At 40.1% G+C, this 7,955-nt stretch overlaps 1 long non-coding RNA gene across 1 annotated transcript; it reads left to right on the top strand.

The window, feature by feature from the left end:
* Positions 1 to 5,737: 5,737 nt before the first annotated feature.
* LOC138789780 (uncharacterized) lies at positions 5,738 to 7,933 on the top strand. Its single transcript, XR_011362795.1, has 3 exons — positions 5,738 to 5,873; positions 7,151 to 7,329; positions 7,846 to 7,933. It is a non-coding gene; the product is annotated as an uncharacterized lncRNA (long non-coding RNA).
* Positions 7,934 to 7,955: the final 22 nt, after the last annotated feature.

Raw genomic sequence — 7,955 nt, 5'->3', positions numbered from 1 at the left:
AGCTTTACTGTGCAGTCTCTTAGTAGTACAATACACTTTTACAGCAAATAAATCTTTACATGGACTTTAGTGCTTGAACTTGTTTGTGCTGTGGGGATGCTTGAAGAAGTAGAGTAGAGTAGAGGTAGTTGTAGCGATGCTCGAAGAGTTGAAAGTAGAGTAGCGTAGAGGAGAAGAGTTTGTCAAGAGAGTCCTAACCCAATGTACTCTGCTGGAACTTGATGGAATACACCGCCATCTCAGCTCTGCTACACCATCTCAGCTCTGCTACACCATCACCGCCATCTCAGCTCTGCTACACCACTGAAACCCCCCTCCCTCTCACCTGCGGCACCCCCAACACTCCGGTGTTCACCCGTGCATGGCGTTCATCTCATCTCTGCTCACCATCTCAGCTCTGCTACACCATCTCAGCTCTGCTACACCATCTCACCATCTCAGCTCTGCTACACCATCTCACCATCTCAGCTCTGCTACACCATCTCACCATCTCAGCTCTGCTACACCATCACCGCCATCTCAGCTCTGCTACACCATCTCACCATCTCAGCTCTGCTACACCATCTCAGCTCTGCTACACCATCTCACCATCTCAGCTCTGCTACACCATCTCAGCATCTCAGCTCTGCTACACCATCTTACAATCTCAGCTCTGCTACACCATCTCACCATCTCAGCTCTGCTACACTATCTCACCGTCTCAGCTCTGCTACACTATCTCACCATCTCAGCTCTGCTGCACCATCTCACCATCTCAGCTCTGCTACACCATCACTGCCATCTCAGCTCTGCTACACCATCTCAGCTCTGCTACACCATCTCACCATTTCAGTTCTGCTACACCATCTCAGCTCTGCTACACCATCACCGCCATCTCAGCTCTGCTACACCATCTCACCATCTCGGCTCTGCTACACCATCTCACCATCTCAGCTCTGCTACACCATCTCACCATCTCAGCTCTGCTACACATCTCACCATCTCAGCTCTGCTACACCATCTCACCATCTCAGCTCTGCTACACCATCTCACCATCTCAGCTCTCCTACACCATGTCACCATCTCAGCTCTGCTACACCATCTCACCATCTCAGCTCTGCTACACCATCAGCGCCGTCTCAGCTCTGCTACACCATCTCTCCATCTCAGCTCTGCTACACCATCTCACCATTTCAGTTCTGCTACACCATCTCAGCTCTGCTACGCCATCACAATCTCAGTTCTGCAACACCATCATCACCATCTCAGCTCTGCTACTTCACCATCATCAGGCATAGGCATTGCATGATGGGAAATGTAGTTTCCTATCTTGATAATAGACCATCTTTTAGAAAAACTTGTAACTCAGGAACGGCAGCAGCTAGAAAGATGTGAGATGGCTCAAAATACTCAGGGGGACTTGGTGAGTAAGAAAGTAAGTAAGCTAGGTTTGGGGGCATTACATTTTTTTTGCTCTTGGGGGGAATACCCCTTTAACCTGAAGTGAGAACTTTATGACAGGTGCCTATAGCACTTAACAGTTGGACACCACAGATGTATATAGAAAATATTCTAGTTATTTTTTATACTTCCAGTTACTTCACTTCTAGTTTTGGAATCCAAAACTGCATTAAAATGACTTTTGTGAAAAGTACCATCCGATAGATCAGACCTGTTGCCAGCTGGTAATCCATAAGCTGAATCTTGGACAGTACTAACATACTGAAATAATTGTTTGTCTATGAATACAAACCATCCCCATTTTTCTCTTCCTCCACGGCCACTTAACATTGCGGTATTTTCTGCACATATTTTATTCCCACAGATCTCACCTGGAGGTACAATGTAATTTAGCACTGTCTACCTTCGGAGCAATAGATTAATCCCAGTACAGAAATGCCTAATCCCAATCAATTATCCTAATCGTCTTCAGATCCCGGTTACATCAGTTCCCTTTATACCTGAGCCAGGACTCACACATATTAGAGTGTAGCACATCTTTTCAAAGATAAAGGTAACATAAGTCTGGATGTGGGAAAAAAGCTTCTGTTACTTGAAACTCTATCTTCATCATAGTTTGCTTTTATAATGCAACAGTTTAATGTGGAGCATAATTTAGAGCTAATGTCAGTCTATGGGACTATTGACTTTCCCTTGTTTAGAAGACAAATCATCATTTTTATGTAGTTTTTATGCCATTGTTTAAAGAAAAATAAACCTGCAAAATGCTGGTGCCACCCATACTTGAGCCTGGTTTGGATCTGCATTTTCTGCACATGTGAAGTTGCTAAGAGCCTGTGTAATTAATGGCAGCTCAGCCCTGTACACACAGAATAAAGGCTGGGACACTCCCTCTGCTCACTGTTCCATGGAATCATAGAGTTTATCATTTCTCTCAAGATTTTGCACAGGATGAACTTAGGAGCAATAATCTAATCTGAACCTTCATCCTCCTCCTTGTACATCCCAAATACAAGAGCTTAACCCAGGTAAGAGACATGTCTGCTTATATAGTTTGTGTACTGAAGGATTTATACTGTGCTATTCAGTATTCATAATTGACGGTGTCCACCAACTACTATTGCATTACTAGTATTCCTAAGTCATCATAAATAATTCCATATGACCTATTGATCTGTTCAGAATCTAACATTTGCACAGCAAAACTTAAAAGCAAAAAGCGGAGCCTTTAAAGTTTTTTTTTATATACAGGAATTCATTCTAAGCAACTAGTAGAGATCTTACAAGGTTTTATTGTAACTGACAATCTTCAAACCGCTTTTGTTTATGCATAGAACTTTGAATTGTGGGTATGCCAGTAACTTGGAATAGTAGCTATGACTGTGAACCTGGTTCAAGGATGCTTTCCCCGCTTAGTGGATGAAAGGCACTTATAATCTGACAATATGCTGCATATGAATGTCACGCAACACCTGAATGCAAGGACACTCTAAAAACTCTAAAAGAGTCATGAGTCAGAGATGCACAAGAACTTCTAAATGCATTTCTCTCCATTCCCGACAAGGCTTTTATAAGTTCTGTGTGCAATATTGCGTTACTTAAAGCCTAACCGTCATTTCAATGTCATTTAAAAAAAAAAAAAAATATATCAACAGTACACGCAATTTTAAGAAACTCTGTAATAGGTTTTATTTAGCAAAATAGTTTCCTTCTGTACTGAAAAAGCTGTTTTCCTAGCTCCCCCCCTCACTTCAGAAGAAGCAGGATTTCTGTGTCCGTTATGCTCTATGGAGAGGGGAGTGGCCCAGAGGAGTGAGTGAGCACGGAGGAGAGAAATATTAGTCCTGCACAACACCTGTCTAGCGTTTTGGGTGCCTAGACAGTCTACAAACAGCTGACCTTTTTGTCTCTTCTTCCTGCTCACTCATCTCCCTCAGCCCCCCACCCTCCATAGGATATAATGGACACAGCAGAAGTCTTCACTTTTCTTCTCTGAAATGAAGACAGATTTGCCTGATAATGAACAGATAAGAAGTGAGGGGGAGGCTGGAAAAATAGCTTTTTGAGTACAAAAAGAGGCTTTCTTGCCTAATAAAACATATAAAATATTATATAGTTTCTTAAAATCGCTTATACTACTGATTTCTAGTGTTACTAGTGTTAAAGGGGAACTCTGGATAAGAAAAACTTGTTTTCTATTAAAAGTACAATAAAAGTTATATAGTTGTGTCTATATAATGTATTATCATATCTGTACAGTTCTGCCACACTGGTAGCTGTTTGAAATCCAGCAAGAAAAATGGCCTCTGTGCCAATCCACATTGTCTCCTGCTCCTTCTGCTATGCCCCTTTAGGAGACAAATATTCCATGCCTCTGTCTCACATTGTGTGTGTTTGCTGAGATCAGGCTGATGATGCAGACAGGGGGCAGAGCGTGATCTCCCAGGAGGCTTGGCTGGATCCCCCAATCCCCTAAGTGATTCACCATCTCTGACTAGCCAGAAGCAGGTGTTGCACTGATTTCGCTGCAAAACTAGGGATGGGTTCACACATGTGTTGGAGTGTCATTGCAGTACTGCAGCGTATTCACAAAATGATGCAGTAACACAAGTAAATGATGCTAAACGGCAGATTGGATCAGAGCCTTATTGTGGGGCTCAACTTCAAAGATAAAAGATGCTTGATCATAATATGTGCGTGGAAATGAAAATAAAAAAAAATAAAAAAGTTCTTTACTTTATTCCAATATCAGCGTTATAGGTAGAGAATACACTGCTGTGTGGTGTTACAGGGAGAGAATACAGTGTGTTGTGTGGTGTTACAAGTAGAGAATACAGTGTGCTGTGTGGTGTTACAGGTAGAGAATACAGTGTGCTGTGTGGGTGGGTGGGACAACAATGAAATCATAAAGTACTGCAAATAATTCAGTAACACAATGAAACTACAATGTGTGAACACAGCCTAGATGTTCTGTAACCGATTTGGACGGGGAATGGGCAGGGTGGGGGACTGTGATGAACAGCTGAGGAAAAGCAATGCATTCTGGAACCTGTAGTACTGTGTACAGCTGCTCAACCAGGAAGTTCAGAAACACAAAACAGAACAAAACAAATGGATTTTTGGTAGTTTCAAAACTGGAATAGATAGGTAAGTAATGCTTTATGCTTCTGCAGAAGTTTCATTTTTTTAACCTCTACCTGGAGTTCCCCTTTAAGTTCTCTTAAAGAGGTACTACAATTCCAGACACTTTTAGCAACCTAATTCCTATATACTGTATATATGACACCACCAGAGACACCTTCCTCTCTATCAAGTCTATCAAGTATACAGTACATACTGAAAATAACTTGGAAAACTTCTTCTGTGTTACAGATAAATGATATGGCAACCATGAATGACTCTGGGTGGTCTCCTATTCATCATGCAGCCTTCAAAAACCATATCACACTTGTGGAACGTCTCATTGAATCTTCAGGATATGAACACATTGAGAAGAAGACTGATGATACACTCCAAAACACTCCTTTGCTTTTGGCCGTTACACATGGAAGTCGCCCAATGGTTGAACTATTGGTCAGCCATGGAGCTGATGTCACATATCTAAACACATGGAGACAGGGAGTGATAGAAATCTCTGCTCTTTTTGGTCACATAGACCTAATTAAATACTTTTTGAGCCTTCATAATAAACATGTAAATGTATATAAAAAACTAGTAGCCCTTGTAGACCATGATTTGGAAGATGATATCAGTGGAGCTTGTTCTATCATCTCAAAACTGACCAGTTTATCTGAAGATCAAGAGTCAATATGTCATTTGAAGCATCTTGTAGATGAAGGCTTGGTCCTCCAAATGGTCAATGTCCTTAGGAAGAACATTGCTGAGAATGTAAAGACGCAAACTTTAAATTTGTTTAAATGTATCTTGTGGAACAAGAATGTGAGGATAAAGATAATGGAGGTAGAAGGGTTTCAGGTTCTTGTATCTCTAATGTTCAGTAGTTCTAAACTTCTCCTTCCTGGAGTTATGGGCTGTTTATGTGAACTGGCAACAGATAAAGACTTTGCAGAAGACCTTTTGGCCACTGTCATTCCGGCACTCAACAAAGTGTTTTGTAGTTTAGAACAAGAGAACCAAGACAATGTTCTACTGTCAACTTTGAAAGTATTGGACCATCTGGCATCCCACTCAGTCATATGTAAGAACACTATAGGCAAAGAAGCTGGTCTTCTTAGCACCTTGGTAAAACTCTTTAAAGCTTGTCAAACAAACTGCTTACTACTTACTTGGAGTGATGCCATCAGCAGCATTGCTGAAGGAAATCTAAATAACCAAGACATTTTGTTTAGTGAGAACATTGGTTTATGTATCCATCATCTCCTAAAATCCCATAATAGAGAAGTCCAGATGTCTGCAGTAAAAACTCTTTACAGGTAATAGTACTCAGGAGTAAATAGCTGTGGTTGAACTTCCATGCATAGTAGGTACAGTACATTTGCCTGCCTCAACCAACAAGTTACAGCTTTGGAAAACTATGGGGTAAGATATTTACAAGAATGATATCTCAGTAGGCTAATATCTGATAATTGGGAAAAATTATAAACCATATTGGATGCTTTCAGGTGTTTAACAGTGACTTTGGGATGGCTTAGGATCTGCTTTATGGCTAGGATCTGATTATGATGACCAACCATTTTATGAAAAATGTGTAGTCCTTGTGGGGAGTATGGAGGGATATTTGCTAATTTAATAAAACATAAATAGGGTATTAACTAATATTACACTACTCATAATGTAACACTACTATTACACTTCAATTGTAATTTTTCAACTGGAACATGGCAAAAGTGTATTCTAGGTTACATCCGTTTTTGCATATACACACATAAGAACACCAACAAGCCATAAATAAAACAGAGAAAGTGAATACCAGAGATTATCCTATGACAATGGCTCGTGTCAACAACATTAGCTGTTGATGTTGATGTGTTGGAAGCAGGAAAAATGGGCAGTTGTAAGGATCTGAATTACAAGGAGCAAACTGTGATGGCTAGATGACTGGATCAGAACATCTCCAATATGACAGGTCCTGTGCTGTGTTCATGGTATGCAGTGGTTATTATTTAGCAAAGTGGCCTGTTCAGTCCCGTAGAAGATCTACTGTACTACAAATTGTTGGGTATGCTTACAATTTGTAATGTATGGGGCTGCATAGCTGGAGACCAATCAGAATTATGCTCACCCTATGCATTGCCTGTAAACTATAATAATAATAATAATAATAATAATAATAATAATATTTATTTGTATAGCGCCAACAGATTCCGCAGCGCTTTTCAAAAAAAAATATAAAAATATATATTTAAGAAAAAAAACAAATAAATAAATATATATATATATATATATATATATATATATATACATATATATATGTGTGCTTTATGTGCTGCACATACTGTACATCAGCAGATGTTTCCAGCATATACCATAGACATAAAGGAAAAACACGGTATGAACATAACCTGATGTGTTTAGCTTACAGACAATAGATATAGGTGTAACATTTGTATGGGTTTGCAGCTTCTGACTGTACCAAAAATGCTGCCGTTCACTGACCTCAAACAGATCTTAAAAATTTTAATGAATTGAAACATAAAGCTTTTTTTCATTATACAATGCTAATACTTAAATGTTGATGGTTATTCTGTAGACTTGTGGAAGGGAATCTTCAAGCTCAGACGAAAGTCATTCAGTCTAACAACTTCTCTCCACTCATACGCCTGCTGAGAAGAGGCAAGTCCCAGTCAACACATGAAACCATTGCAAAGACACTGTGGGCCCTGTCAGGACTTGATACAGAAACTCAGAGGATGGTGGCGGCCAGAATAGGTTGGTATCAGGTGACGGTTTGGTTTTGGAACCTGTTATTATTTCATTAGGTTCCAGGAGATGTGGGTATTACGTGTCCTTATCATAAATGGTGCTTTATGAACAAAGAGCCAATGGGAGGAAACACCAGTAATTACTCAGAATTTAAGGTACAAATCTACATGAGGAACAGAAACAGTCCACCTTTATAATATCTGCCTCCATGATGTCCCATTTGCCTCCATTCTTGTTCTCCCATCTTGACCCTCCCCTGTCATTTGGAGCTTTTTTATCTCACGTCGCGTGAACAAATTACTGCCCTCTTCAAGATCAGCTATTTTCTTGAAATATTTTGTGCTGCTGTGGTTGACACAATTCCATAAGCTTTTATTTAAACGCTGGTACACACAGGTTCAAAGCAGTCATTAGCTAACAACATGTATTTCACCACCAAGTCCATACACCTTAACATAAGGATGTTAGTCAATAGTATTAAAGTACTTTTAAATTATTTGCTCCTTTTCGCTTATTTTTCAGGTGTGCCTTTGTTGGTTGATTTCCTCTCCTCTGCATCTTACATTTTAAATTTGATTGGAACCAGAGGACTGAGGGTCTTGGTGCAGGGACCCTATGACCTGAGGAATGCA

This window comes from Dendropsophus ebraccatus, chromosome 4 (genome assembly GCF_027789765.1).
Source record: "Dendropsophus ebraccatus isolate aDenEbr1 chromosome 4, aDenEbr1.pat, whole genome shotgun sequence".
Lineage (NCBI taxonomy): Eukaryota > Metazoa > Chordata > Amphibia > Anura > Hylidae > Dendropsophus > Dendropsophus ebraccatus.
Note: the sequence above shows the minus strand (reverse complement) of the source record. Positions and strands in the feature narration are given on the sequence as shown.